This window comes from Phyllobates terribilis, unplaced genomic scaffold, assembly GCF_046119375.1.
Source record: "Phyllobates terribilis strain yellow unplaced genomic scaffold, ASM4611937v1 Scaffold_9346__1_contigs__length_14246, whole genome shotgun sequence".
Lineage (NCBI taxonomy): Eukaryota > Metazoa > Chordata > Amphibia > Anura > Dendrobatidae > Phyllobates > Phyllobates terribilis.
Window position 1 is genome coordinate 1 of NW_027372083.1, and position 14,247 is coordinate 14,247.

Sequence of the window (14,247 nt, forward strand, 5' to 3'; positions counted from 1 at the left end):
GGGGTGCACCGGTCCTGGAGATACTGCAATACCAGGTCAATGCGTGGAGTGGACAGAGCAAGCTCTTTTTCCATCTCCCTGTTTTAAAAATCCATTTAATATATGGTCCCCAGATAGGGGACGTATCAGATATTAAACTGATAAGAACAGATACTACACTTGATCTTAGCCAAAAGGCCGAGAAGCGATAACCAGAATTGGTTTCAAACTACGGAGCCACCCAAGGATCCTGAAAAGTCCATTTGTGGAGATGAGCTCCTGGACTCCCGTTAAGAAGACATGTTGTCAACCTCTAGATCCCTTACATGCCTGCACTTTTCGGCTTGCTGCTGCTGCAATCCACGCGTTTTAGATCTGCATAACTCCACCTCTTTAAACACAGCACCTTCACCCCCTGCTGTTCCCACCCGCCTCAACACCGTTGGAAGGGAGGAGAACCAATTAAGGCGGGGGGTGGGGTGGAACGAGCAGCTGTCTACCCTTAGCAGGAGGGCTCCTGATTACATACCTCTCCTGCTGCTGCTGCTGCTGGCTGTCCAGCAGCAGACTGAAGGTGGCTGCTGCTGTGCACAGGTATATAAAGGCTCAGAGCCTATTATGACACGCGCAGCCAGCGTTCCATTGCCACATTCCATCTACTGCAGGCAGGATACCTGGCTGGCTGAATGTCGCTGAGAAGCTCACAGAGACCGCCATAAGCAACAGTTTAACAGAATGCCACAGACTAATCAACCAAACTTTTTGGGTTGGGTTCTCTTTTATAGTCTGCAGGCATTAAATGAAAGAAGTCAGTGTTCCAGCAGAAGGAGACAACGTTTCAGAAAAGGCATTGTAGCAAACCAAAAAAGAAATTTTAAGCGCAGCAGAGTAACCAGCGCACATACCTGTTAGCTCAGGTGAGTTTAAAAGGCTGCTGTTGATAACAAGGGCATTTGCTAAATAGATGGTGTGTGTGCAACAATATACTGAAAGGTCAATTATATTGTGCAGCTTATCTCACCACCTGTAGTTATTTAGGTGAAAGCTCCAAAATGCTTGCCTAATATGTCTGTTTATCCAAAAGGAAGTAAAAAGGGAGAGCTAGAAAGATAGCATTGCATCACATTACATGGCAATGCAATGCACAGTTGCTGAAGTTGAACCAAAATGAGCTTGTAATCTGGCTTCTGCAACTTTGAACATGAAAAATCCAATGAGGAGAAGAAAAGCAAAGCCAAAGAGTCCATCCCAAAATCCGACAAACAAGCAAAATGAACAAAAAACATTGAATTCAATTCTTTCTGATTTTAGAAACTGCATTAAAGAATTGGTGCACCGGTCCTGGAGATACTGCAATACCAGGTCAATGCGTGGAGTGGACAGAGCAAGCTCTTTTTCCATCACCCTGTTCTAAAAATCCATTTAATATATGGTCCCCAGATAGGGGACGTATCAGATATTAAACTGATAAGAACAGATACTACACTTGATCTTAGCCAAAAGGCCGAGAAGCGATAACCAGAATTGGTTTCAAACTACGGAGCCACCCAAGGATCCTGAAAAGTCCATTTGTGGAGATGAGCTCCTGGACTCCCGTTAAGAAGACATGTTGTCAACCTCTAGATCCCTTACATGCCTGCACTTTTCGGCTTGCTGCTGCTGCAATCCACGCGTTTTAGATCTGCATAACTCCACCTCTTTAAACACAGCACCTTCACCCCCTGCTGTTCCCACCCGCCTCAACACCGTTGGAAGGGAGGAGAACCAATTAAGGCGGGGGGTGGGGTGGAACGAGCAGCTGTCTACCCTTAGCAGGAGGGCTCCTGATTACATACCTCTCCTGCTGCTGCTGCTGCTGGCTGTCCAGCAGCAGACTGAAGGTGGCTGCTGCTGTGCACAGGTATATAAAGGCTCAGAGCCTATTATGACACGCGCAGCCAGCGTTCCATTGCCACATTCCATCTACTGCAGGCAGGATACCTGGCTGGCTGAATGTCGCTGAGAAGCTCACAGAGACCGCCATAAGCAACAGTTTAACAGAATGCCACAGACTAATCAACCAAACTTTTTGGGTTGGGTTCTCTTTTATAGTCTGCAGGCATTAAATGAAAGAAGTCAGTGTTCCAGCAGAAGGAGACAACGTTTCAGAAAAGGCATTGTAGCAAACCAAAAAAGAAATTTTAAGCGCAGCAGAGTAACCAGCGCACATACCTGTTAGCTCAGGTGAGTTTAAAAGGCTGCTGTTGATAACAAGGGCATTTGCTAAATAGATGGTGTGTGTGCAACAATATACTGAAAGGTCAATTATATTGTGCAGCTTATCTCACCACCTGTAGTTATTTAGGTGAAAGCTCCAAAATGCTTGCCTAATATGTCTGTTTATCCAAAAGGAAGTAAAAAGGGAGAGCTAGAAAGATAGCATTGCATCACATTACATGGCAATGCAATGCACAGTTGCTGAAGTTGAACCAAAATGAGCTTGTAATCTGGCTTCTGCAACTTTGAACATGAAAAATCCAATGAGGAGAAGAAAAGCAAAGCCAAAGAGTCCATCCCAAAATCCGACAAACAAGCAAAATGAACAAAAAACATTGAATTCAATTCTTTCTGATTTTAGAAACTGCATTAAAGAAGGGGTGCACCGGTCCTGGAGATACTGCAATACCAGGTCAATGCGTGGAGTGGACAGAGCAAGCTCTTTTTCCATCTCCCTGTTCTAAAAATCCATTTAATATATGGTCCCCAGATAGGGGACGTATCAGATATTAAACTGATAAGAACAGATACTACACTTGATCTTAGCCAAAAGGCCGAGAAGCGATAACCAGAATTGGTTTCAAACTACGGAGCCACCCAAGGATCCTGAAAAGTCCATTTGTGGAGATGAGCTCCTGGACTCCCGTTAAGAAGACATGTTGTCAACCTCTAGATCCCTTACATGCCTGCACTTTTCGGCTTGCTGCTGCTGCAATCCACACGTTTTAGATCTGCATAACTCCACCTCTTTAAACACAGCACCTTCACCCCCTGCTGTTCCCACCCGCCTCAACACCGTTGGAAGGGAGGAGAACCAATTAAGGCGGGGGGGGGGTGGAACGAGCAGCTGTCTACCCTTAGCAGGAGGGCTCCTGATTACATACCTCTCCTGCTGCTGCTGCTGCTGGCTGTCCAGCAGCAGACTGAAGGTGGCTGCTGCTGTGCACAGGTATATAAAGGCTCAGAGCCTATTATGACACGCGCAGCCAGCGTTCCATTGCCACATTCCATCTACTGCAGGCAGGATACCTGGCTGGCTGAATGTCGCTGAGAAGCTCACAGAGACCGCCATAAGCAACAGTTTAACAGAATGCCACAGACTAATCAACCAAACTTTTTGGGTTGGGTTCTCTTTTATAGTCTGCAGGCATTAAATGAAAGAAGTCAGTGTTCCAGCAGAAGGAGACAACGTTTCAGAAAAGGCATTGTAGCAAACCAAAAAAGAAATTTTAAGCGCAGCAGAGTAACCAGCGCACATACCTGTTAGCTCAGGTGAGTTTAAAAGGCTGCTGTTGATAACAAGGGCATTTGCTAAATAGATGGTGTGTGTGCAACAATATACTGAAAGGTCAATTATATTGTGCAGCTTATCTCACCACCTGTAGTTATTTAGGTGAAAGCTCCAAAATGCTTGCCTAATATGTCTGTTTATCCAAAAGGAAGTAAAAAGGGAGAGCTAGAAAGATAGCATTGCATCACATTACATGGCAATGCAATGCACAGTTGCTGAAGTTGAACCAAAATGAGCTTGTAATCTGGCTTCTGCAACTTTGAACATGAAAAATCCAATGAGGAGAAGAAAAGCAAAGCCAAAGAGTCCATCCCAAAATCCGACAAACAAGCAAAATGAACAAAAAACATTGAATTCAATTCTTTCTGATTTTAGAAACTGCATTAAAGAAGGGGTGCACCGGTCCTGGAGATACTGCAATACCAGGTCAATGCGTGGAGTGGACAGAGCAAGCTCTTTTTCCATCACCCTGTTCTAAAAATCCATTTAATATATGGTCCCCAGATAGGGGACGTATCAGATATTAAACTGATAAGAACAGATACTACACTTGATCTTAGCCAAAAGGCCGAGAAGCGATAACCAGAATTGGTTTCAAACTACGGAGCCACCCAAGGATCCTGAAAAGTCCATTTGTGGAGATGAGCTCCTGGACTCCCGTTAAGAAGACATGTTGTCAACCTCTAGATCCCTTACATGCCTGCACTTTTCGGCTTGCTGCTGCTGCAATCCACGCGTTTTAGATCTGCATAACTCCACCTCTTTAAACACAGCACCTTCACCCCCTGCTGTTCCCACCCGCCTCAACACCGTTGGAAGGGAGGAGAACCAATTAAGGCGGGGGGTGGGGTGGAACGAGCAGCTGTCTACCCTTAGCAGGAGGGCTCCTGATTACATACCTCTCCTGCTGCTGCTGCTGCTGGCTGTCCAGCAGCAGACTGAAGGTGGCTGCTGCTGTGCACAGGTATATAAAGGCTCAGAGCCTATTATGACACGCGCAGCCAGCGTTCCATTGCCACATTCCATCTACTGCAGGCAGGATACCTGGCTGGCTGAATGTCGCTGAGAAGCTCACAGAGACCGCCATAAGCAACAGTTTAACAGAATGCCACAGACTAATCAACCAAACTTTTTGGGTTGGGTTCTCTTTTATAGTCTGCAGGCATTAAATGAAAGAAGTCAGTGTTCCAGCAGAAGGAGACAACGTTTCAGAAAAGGCATTGTAGCAAACCAAAAAAGAAATTTTAAGCGCAGCAGAGTAACCAGCGCACATACCTGTTAGCTCAGGTGAGTTTAAAAGGCTGCTGTTGATAACAAGGGCATTTGCTAAATAGATGGTGTGTGTGCAACAATATACTGAAAGGTCAATTATATTGTGCAGCTTATCTCACCACCTGTAGTTATTTAGGTGAAAGCTCCAAAATGCTTGCCTAATATGTCTGTTTATCCAAAAGGAAGTAAAAAGGGAGAGCTAGAAAGATAGCATTGCATCACATTACATGGCAATGCAATGCACAGTTGCTGAAGTTGAACCAAAATGAGCTTGTAATCTGGCTTCTGCAACTTTGAACATGAAAAATCCAATGAGGAGAAGAAAAGCAAAGCCAAAGAGTCCATCCCAAAATCCGACAAACAAGCAAAATGAACAAAAAACATTGAATTCAATTCTTTCTGATTTTAGAAACTGCATTAAAGAAGGGGTGCACCGGTCCTGGAGATACTGCAATACCAGGTCAATGCGTGGAGTGGACAGAGCAAGCTCTTTTTCCATCTCCCTGTTCTAAAAATCCATTTAATATATGGTCCCCAGATAGGGGACGTATCAGATATTAAACTGATAAGAACAGATACTACACTTGATCTTAGCCAAAAGGCCGAGAAGCGATAACCAGAATTGGTTTCAAACTACGGAGCCACCCAAGGATCCTGAAAAGTCCATTTGTGGAGATGAGCTCCTGGACTCCCGTTAAGAAGACATGTTGTCAACCTCTAGATCCCTTACATGCCTGCACTTTTCGGCTTGCTGCTGCTGCAATCCACACGTTTTAGATCTGCATAACTCCACCTCTTTAAACACAGCACCTTCACCCCCTGCTGTTCCCACCCGCCTCAACACCGTTGGAAGGGAGGAGAACCAATTAAGGCGGGGGGGGGGTGGAACGAGCAGCTGTCTACCCTTAGCAGGAGGGCTCCTGATTACATACCTCTCCTGCTGCTGCTGCTGCTGGCTGTCCAGCAGCAGACTGAAGGTGGCTGCTGCTGTGCACAGGTATATAAAGGCTCAGAGCCTATTATGACACGCGCAGCCAGCGTTCCATTGCCACATTCCATCTACTGCAGGCAGGATACCTGGCTGGCTGAATGTCGCTGAGAAGCTCACAGAGACCGCCATAAGCAACAGTTTAACAGAATGCCACAGACTAATCAACCAAACTTTTTGGGTTGGGTTCTCTTTTATAGTCTGCAGGCATTAAATGAAAGAAGTCAGTGTTCCAGCAGAAGGAGACAACGTTTCAGAAAAGGCATTGTAGCAAACCAAAAAAGAAATTTTAAGCGCAGCAGAGTAACCAGCGCACATACCTGTTAGCTCAGGTGAGTTTAAAAGGCTGCTGTTGATAACAAGGGCATTTGCTAAATAGATGGTGTGTGTGCAACAATATACTGAAAGGTCAATTATATTGTGCAGCTTATCTCACCACCTGTAGTTATTTAGGTGAAAGCTCCAAAATGCTTGCCTAATATGTCTGTTTATCCAAAAGGAAGTAAAAAGGGAGAGCTAGAAAGATAGCATTGCATCACATTACATGGCAATGCAATGCACAGTTGCTGAAGTTGAACCAAAATGAGCTTGTAATCTGGCTTCTGCAACTTTGAACATGAAAAATCCAATGAGGAGAAGAAAAGCAAAGCCAAAGAGTCCATCCCAAAATCCGACAAACAAGCAAAATGAACAAAAAACATTGAATTCAATTCTTTCTGATTTTAGAAACTGCATTAAAGAAGGGGTGCACCGGTCCTGGAGATACTGCAATACCAGGTCAATGCGTGGAGTGGACAGAGCAAGCTCTTTTTCCATCTCCCTGTTCTAAAAATCCATTTAATATATGGTCCCCAGATAGGGGACGTATCAGATATTAAACTGATAAGAACAGATACTACACTTGATCTTAGCCAAAAGGCCGAGAAGCGATAACCAGAATTGGTTTCAAACTACGGAGCCACCCAAGGATCCTGAAAAGTCCATTTGTGGAGATGAGCTCCTGGACTCCCGTTAAGAAGACATGTTGTCAACCTCTAGATCCCTTACATGCCTGCACTTTTCGGCTTGCTGCTGCTGCAATCCACGCGTTTTAGATCTGCATAACTCCACCTCTTTAAACACAGCACCTTCACCCCCTGCTGTTCCCACCCGCCTCAACACCGTTGGAAGGGAGGAGAACCAATTAAGGCGGGGGGTGGGGTGGAACGAGCAGCTGTCTACCCTTAGCAGGAGGGCTCCTGATTACATACCTCTCCTGCTGCTGCTGCTGCTGGCTGTCCAGCAGCAGACTGAAGGTGGCTGCTGCTGTGCACAGGTATATAAAGGCTCAGAGCCTATTATGACACGCGCAGCCAGCGTTCCATTGCCACATTCCATCTACTGCAGGCAGGATACCTGGCTGGCTGAATGTCGCTGAGAAGCTCACAGAGACCGCCATAAGCAACAGTTTAACAGAATGCCACAGACTAATCAACCAAACTTTTTGGGTTGGGTTCTCTTTTATAGTCTGCAGGCATTAAATGAAAGAAGTCAGTGTTCCAGCAGAAGGAGACAACGTTTCAGAAAAGGCATTGTAGCAAACCAAAAAAGAAATTTTAAGCGCAGCAGAGTAACCAGCGCACATACCTGTTAGCTCAGGTGAGTTTAAAAGGCTGCTGTTGATAACAAGGGCATTTGCTAAATAGATGGTGTGTGTGCAACAATATACTGAAAGGTCAATTATATTGTGCAGCTTATCTCACCACCTGTAGTTATTTAGGTGAAAGCTCCAAAATGCTTGCCTAATATGTCTGTTTATCCAAAAGGAAGTAAAAAGGGAGAGCTAGAAAGATAGCATTGCATCACATTACATGGCAATGCAATGCACAGTTGCTGAAGTTGAACCAAAATGAGCTTGTAATCTGGCTTCTGCAACTTTGAACATGAAAAATCCAATGAGGAGAAGAAAAGCAAAGCCAAAGAGTCCATCCCAAAATCCGACAAACAAGCAAAATGAACAAAAAACATTGAATTCAATTCTTTCTGATTTTAGAAACTGCATTAAAGAAGGGGTGCACCGGTCCTGGAGATACTGCAATACCAGGTCAATGCGTGGAGTGGACAGAGCAAGCTCTTTTTCCATCTCCCTGTTCTAAAAATCCATTTAATATATGGTCCCCAGATAGGGGACGTATCAGATATTAAACTGATAAGAACAGATACTACACTTGATCTTAGCCAAAAGGCCGAGAAGCGATAACCAGAATTGGTTTCAAACTACGGAGCCACCCAAGGATCCTGAAAAGTCCATTTGTGGAGATGAGCTCCTGGACTCCCGTTAAGAAGACATGTTGTCAACCTCTAGATCCCTTACATGCCTGCACTTTTCGGCTTGCTGCTGCTGCAATCCACACGTTTTAGATCTGCATAACTCCACCTCTTTAAACACAGCACCTTCACCCCCTGCTGTTCCCACCCGCCTCAACACCGTTGGAAGGGAGGAGAACCAATTAAGGCGGGGGGGGGGTGGAACGAGCAGCTGTCTACCCTTAGCAGGAGGGCTCCTGATTACATACCTCTCCTGCTGCTGCTGCTGCTGGCTGTCCAGCAGCAGACTGAAGGTGGCTGCTGCTGTGCACAGGTATATAAAGGCTCAGAGCCTATTATGACACGCGCAGCCAGCGTTCCATTGCCACATTCCATCTACTGCAGGCAGGATACCTGGCTGGCTGAATGTCGCTGAGAAGCTCACAGAGACCGCCATAAGCAACAGTTTAACAGAATGCCACAGACTAATCAACCAAACTTTTTGGGTTGGGTTCTCTTTTATAGTCTGCAGGCATTAAATGAAAGAAGTCAGTGTTCCAGCAGAAGGAGACAACGTTTCAGAAAAGGCATTGTAGCAAACCAAAAAAGAAATTTTAAGCGCAGCAGAGTAACCAGCGCACATACCTGTTAGCTCAGGTGAGTTTAAAAGGCTGCTGTTGATAACAAGGGCATTTGCTAAATAGATGGTGTGTGTGCAACAATATACTGAAAGGTCAATTATATTGTGCAGCTTATCTCACCACCTGTAGTTATTTAGGTGAAAGCTCCAAAATGCTTGCCTAATATGTCTGTTTATCCAAAAGGAAGTAAAAAGGGAGAGCTAGAAAGATAGCATTGCATCACATTACATGGCAATGCAATGCACAGTTGCTGAAGTTGAACCAAAATGAGCTTGTAATCTGGCTTCTGCAACTTTGAACATGAAAAATCCAATGAGGAGAAGAAAAGCAAAGCCAAAGAGTCCATCCCAAAATCCGACAAACAAGCAAAATGAACAAAAAACATTGAATTCAATTCTTTCTGATTTTAGAAACTGCATTAAAGAAGGGGTGCACCGGTCCTGGAGATACTGCAATACCAGGTCAATGCGTGGAGTGGACAGAGCAAGCTCTTTTTCCATCTCCCTGTTCTAAAAATCCATTTAATATATGGTCCCCAGATAGGGGACGTATCAGATATTAAACTGATAAGAACAGATACTACACTTGATCTTAGCCAAAAGGCCGAGAAGCGATAACCAGAATTGGTTTCAAACTACGGAGCCACCCAAGGATCCTGAAAAGTCCATTTGTGGAGATGAGCTCCTGGACTCCCGTTAAGAAGACATGTTGTCAACCTCTAGATCCCTTACATGCCTGCACTTTTCGGCTTGCTGCTGCTGCAATCCACGCGTTTTAGATCTGCATAACTCCACCTCTTTAAACACAGCACCTTCACCCCCTGCTGTTCCCACCCGCCTCAACACCGTTGGAAGGGAGGAGAACCAATTAAGGCGGGGGGTGGGGTGGAACGAGCAGCTGTCTACCCTTAGCAGGAGGGCTCCTGATTACATACCTCTCCTGCTGCTGCTGCTGCTGGCTGTCCAGCAGCAGACTGAAGGTGGCTGCTGCTGTGCACAGGTATATAAAGGCTCAGAGCCTATTATGACACGCGCAGCCAGCGTTCCATTGCCACATTCCATCTACTGCAGGCAGGATACCTGGCTGGCTGAATGTCGCTGAGAAGCTCACAGAGACCGCCATAAGCAACAGTTTAACAGAATGCCACAGACTAATCAACCAAACTTTTTGGGTTGGGTTCTCTTTTATAGTCTGCAGGCATTAAATGAAAGAAGTCAGTGTTCCAGCAGAAGGAGACAACGTTTCAGAAAAGGCATTGTAGCAAACCAAAAAAGAAATTTTAAGCGCAGCAGAGTAACCAGCGCACATACCTGTTAGCTCAGGTGAGTTTAAAAGGCTGCTGTTGATAACAAGGGCATTTGCTAAATAGATGGTGTGTGTGCAACAATATACTGAAAGGTCAATTATATTGTGCAGCTTATCTCACCACCTGTAGTTATTTAGGTGAAAGCTCCAAAATGCTTGCCTAATATGTCTGTTTATCCAAAAGGAAGTAAAAAGGGAGAGCTAGAAAGATAGCATTGCATCACATTACATGGCAATGCAATGCACAGTTGCTGAAGTTGAACCAAAATGAGCTTGTAATCTGGCTTCTGCAACTTTGAACATGAAAAATCCAATGAGGAGAAGAAAAGCAAAGCCAAAGAGTCCATCCCAAAATCTGACAAACAAGCAAAATGAACAAAAAACATTGAATTCAATTCTTTCTGATTTTAGAAACTGCATTAAAGAAGGGGTGCACCGGTCCTGGAGATACTGCAATACCAGGTCAATGCGTGGAGTGGACAGAGCAAGCTCTTTTTCCATCTCCCTGTTCTAAAAATCCATTTAATATATGGTCCCCAGATAGGGGACGTATCAGATATTAAACTGATAAGAACAGATACTACACTTGATCTTAGCCAAAAGGCCGAGAAGCGATAACCAGAATTGGTTTCAAACTACGCAGCCACCCAAGGATCCTGAAAAGTCCATTTGTGGAGATGAGCTCCTGGACTCCCGTTAAGAAGACATGTTGTCAACCTCTAGATCCCTTACATGCCTGCACTTTTCGGCTTGCTGCTGCTGCAATCCACGCGTTTTAGATCTGCATAACTCCACCTCTTTAAACACAGCACCTTCACCCCCCGCTGTTCCCACCCGCCTCAACACCGTTGGAAGGGAGGAGAACAAATTAAGGCGGGGGGTGGGGTGGAACGAGCAGCTGTCTACCCTTAGCAGGAGGGCTCCTGATTACATACCTCTCCTGCTGCTGCTGCTGCTGGCTGTCCAGCAGCAGACTGAAGGTGGCTGCTGCTGTGCACAGGTATATAAAGGCTCAGAGCCTATTATGACACGCGCAGCCAGCGTTCCATTGCCACATTCCATCTACTGCAGGCAGGATACCTGGCTGGCTGAATGTCGCTGAGAAGCTCACAGAGACCGCCATAAGCAACAGTTTAACAGAATGCCACAGACTAATCAACCAAACTTTTTGGGTTGGGTTCTCTTTTATAGTCTGCAGGCATTAAATGAAAGAAGTCAGTGTTCCAGCAGAAGGAGACAACGTTTCAGAAAAGGCATTGTAGCAAACCAAAAAAGAAATTTTAAGCGCAGCAGAGTAACCAGCGCACATACCTGTTAGCTCAGGTGAGTTTAAAAGGCTGCTGTTGATAACAAGGGCATTTGCTAAATAGATGGTGTGTGTGCAACAATATACTGAAAGGTCAATTATATTGTGCAGCTTATCTCACCACCTGTAGTTATTTAGGTGAAAGCTCCAAAATGCTTGCCTAATATGTCTGTTTATCCAAAAGGAAGTAAAAAGGGAGAGCTAGAAAGATAGCATTGCATCACATTACATGGCAATGCAATGCACAGTTGCTGAAGTTGAACCAAAAATGAGCTTGTAATCTGGCTTCTGCAACTTTGAACATGAAACATCCAATGAGGAGAAGAAAAGCAAAGCAAAGAGTCCATCCCAAAATCCGACAAACAAGCAAAATGAACAAAAAACATTGAATTCAATTCTTTCTGATTTTAGAAACTGCATTAAGAAGGGGTGCACCGGTCCTGGAGATACTGCAATACCAGGTCAATGCGTGGAGTGGACAGAGCAAGCTCTTTTTCCATCTCCCTGTTCTAAAAATCCATTTAATATATGGTCCCCAGATAGGGGACGTATCAGATATTAAACTGATAAGAACAGATACTACACTTGATCTTAGCCAAAGGCCGAGAAGCGATAACCAGAATTGGTTTCAAACTACGCAGCCACCCAAGGATCCTGAAAAGTCCATTTGTTGGAGATGAGCTCCTGGACTCCCGTTAAGAAGACATGTTGTCAACCTCTAGATCCCTTACATGCCTGCACTTTTCGGCTTGCTGCTGCTGCAATCCACGCGTTTTAGATCTGCATAACTCCACCTCTTTAAACACAGCACCTTCACCCCCCGCCTGTTCCCACCCGCCTCAACACCGTTGGAAGGAGGAGAACCAATTAAGGCGGGGGGTGGGGTGGAACGAGCAGCTGTCTACCCTTAGCAGGAGGGCTCCTGATTACATACCTCTCCTGCTGCTGCTGCTGCTGGCTGTCCAGCAGCAGACTGAAGGTGGCTGCTGCTGTGCACAGGTATATAAAGGCTCAGAGCCTATTATGACACGCGCAGCCAGCGTTCCATTGCCACATTCCATCTACTGCAGGCAGGATACCTGGCTGGCTGAATGTCGCTGAGAAGCTCACAGAGACCGCCATAAGCAACAGTTTAAACAGAATGCCACAGACTAATCAACCAAACTTTTTGGGTTGGGTTCTCTTTTATAGTCTGCAGGCATTAAATGAAAGAAGTCAGTGTTCCAGCAGAAGGAGACAACGTTTCAGAAAAGGCATTGTAGCAAACCAAAAAAGAAATTTTAAGCGCAGCAGAGTAACCAGCGCACATACCTGTTAGCTCAGGTGAGTTTAAAAGGCTGCTGTTGATAACAAGGGCATTTGCTAAATAGATGGTGTGTGTGCAACAATATACTGAAAGGTCAATTATATTGTGCAGCTTATCTCACCACCTGTAGTTATTTAGGTGAAAGCTCCAAAATGCTTGCCTAATATGTCTGTTTATCCAAAAGGAAGTAAAAAGGGAGAGCTAGAAAGATAGCATTGCATCACATTACATGGCAATGCAATGCACAGTTGCTGAAGTTGAACCAAAATGAGCTTGTAATCTGGCTTCTGCAACTTTGAACATGAAAAATCCAATGAGGAGAAGAAAAGCAAAGCCAAAGAGTCCATCCCAAATCCGACAAACAAGCAAAATGAACAAAAAACATTGAATTCAATTCTTTCTGATTTTAGAAACTGCATTAAAGAAGGGGTGCACCGGTCCTGGAGATACTGCAATACCAGGTCAATGCGTGGAGTGGACAGAGCAAGCTCTTTTTCCATCTCCCTGTTCTAAAAATCCATTTAATATATGGTCCCCAGATAGGGGACGTATCAGATATTAAACTGATAAGAACAGATACTACACTTGATCTTAGCCAAAAGGCCGAGAAGCGATAACCAGAATTGGTTTCAAACTACGGAGCCACCCAAGGATCCTGAAAAGTCCATTTGTGGAGATGAGCTCCTGGACTCCCGTTAAGAAGACATGTTGTCAACCTCTAGATCCCTTACATGCCTGCACTTTTCGGCTTGCTGCTGCTGCAATCCACGCGTTTTAGATCTGCATAACTCCACCTCTTTAAACACAGCACCTTCACCCCCTGCTGTTCCCACCCGCCTCAACACCGTTGGAAGGGAGGAGAACCAATTAAGGCGGGGGGTGGGGTGGAACGAGCAGCTGTCTACCCTTAGCAGGAGGGCTCCTGATTACATACCTCTCCTGCTGCTGCTGCTGGCTGTCCAGCAGCAGACTGAAGGTGGCTGCTGCTGTGCACAGGTATATAAAGGCTCAGAGCCTATTATGACACGCGCAGCCAGCGTTCCATTGCCACATTCCATCTACTGCAGGCAGGATACCTGGCTGGCTGAATGTCGCTGAGAAGCTCACAGAGACCGCCATAAGCAACAGTTTAACAGAATGCCACAGACTAATCAACCAAAACTTTTTGGGTTGGGTTCTCTTTTATAGTCTGCAGGCATTAAATGAAAGAAGTCAGTGTCCCAGCAGAAGGAGACAACGTTTCAGAAAAGGCATTGTAGCAAACCAAAAAAGAAATTTTAAGCGCAGCAGAGTAACCAGCGCACATACCTGTTAGCTCAGGTGAGTTTAAAAGGCTGCTGTTGATAACAAGGGCATTTGCTAAATAGATGGTGTGTGTGCAACAATATACTGAAAGGTCAATTATATTGTGCAGCTTATCTCACCACCTGTAGTTATTTAGGTGAAAGCTCCAAAATGCTTGCCTAATATGTCTGTTTATCCAAAAGGAAGTAAAAAGGGAGAGCTAGAAAGATAGCATTGCATCACATTACATGGCAATGCAATGCACAGTTGCTGAAGTTGAACAAAATGAGCTTGTAATCTGGCTTCTTGCAACTTTTGAACATGAAAAATCCA

At 45.0% G+C, this 14,247-nt stretch overlaps 11 non-coding genes across 11 annotated transcripts; all 11 read right to left on the reverse strand.

Moving 5' to 3' along the window:
• LOC141252765 (U2 spliceosomal RNA) lies at positions 1 to 189 on the reverse strand. The gene has a single exon (XR_012314084.1). It is a non-coding gene; the product is annotated as a U2 spliceosomal RNA (small nuclear RNA).
• Positions 190 to 1,304: 1,115 nt separating this feature from the next.
• Positions 1,305 to 1,495, reverse strand: LOC141252763 (U2 spliceosomal RNA). Its single transcript, XR_012314082.1, has one exon. It is a non-coding gene; the product is annotated as a U2 spliceosomal RNA (small nuclear RNA).
• Positions 1,496 to 2,610: 1,115 nt separating this feature from the next.
• On the reverse strand, positions 2,611 to 2,801 carry LOC141252759 (U2 spliceosomal RNA). The gene has a single exon (XR_012314078.1). It is a non-coding gene; the product is annotated as a U2 spliceosomal RNA (small nuclear RNA).
• Positions 2,802 to 3,915: 1,114 nt separating this feature from the next.
• LOC141252762 (U2 spliceosomal RNA) lies at positions 3,916 to 4,106 on the reverse strand. Its single transcript, XR_012314081.1, has one exon. It is a non-coding gene; the product is annotated as a U2 spliceosomal RNA (small nuclear RNA).
• A 1,115-nt stretch (positions 4,107 to 5,221) lies between these two features.
• On the reverse strand, positions 5,222 to 5,412 carry LOC141252766 (U2 spliceosomal RNA). Its single transcript, XR_012314085.1, has one exon. It is a non-coding gene; the product is annotated as a U2 spliceosomal RNA (small nuclear RNA).
• A 1,114-nt stretch (positions 5,413 to 6,526) lies between these two features.
• Positions 6,527 to 6,717, reverse strand: LOC141252767 (U2 spliceosomal RNA). Its single transcript, XR_012314086.1, has one exon. It is a non-coding gene; the product is annotated as a U2 spliceosomal RNA (small nuclear RNA).
• A 1,115-nt stretch (positions 6,718 to 7,832) lies between these two features.
• Positions 7,833 to 8,023, reverse strand: LOC141252769 (U2 spliceosomal RNA). The gene has a single exon (XR_012314087.1). It is a non-coding gene; the product is annotated as a U2 spliceosomal RNA (small nuclear RNA).
• Positions 8,024 to 9,137: 1,114 nt separating this feature from the next.
• Positions 9,138 to 9,328, reverse strand: LOC141252770 (U2 spliceosomal RNA). The gene has a single exon (XR_012314088.1). It is a non-coding gene; the product is annotated as a U2 spliceosomal RNA (small nuclear RNA).
• Positions 9,329 to 10,443: 1,115 nt separating this feature from the next.
• On the reverse strand, positions 10,444 to 10,634 carry LOC141252760 (U2 spliceosomal RNA). The gene has a single exon (XR_012314079.1). It is a non-coding gene; the product is annotated as a U2 spliceosomal RNA (small nuclear RNA).
• Positions 10,635 to 11,748: 1,114 nt separating this feature from the next.
• On the reverse strand, positions 11,749 to 11,938 carry LOC141252764 (U2 spliceosomal RNA). Its single transcript, XR_012314083.1, has one exon. It is a non-coding gene; the product is annotated as a U2 spliceosomal RNA (small nuclear RNA).
• Positions 11,939 to 13,054: 1,116 nt separating this feature from the next.
• Positions 13,055 to 13,245, reverse strand: LOC141252761 (U2 spliceosomal RNA). Its single transcript, XR_012314080.1, has one exon. It is a non-coding gene; the product is annotated as a U2 spliceosomal RNA (small nuclear RNA).
• Between the last annotated feature and the right edge of the window lie 1,002 nt (positions 13,246 to 14,247).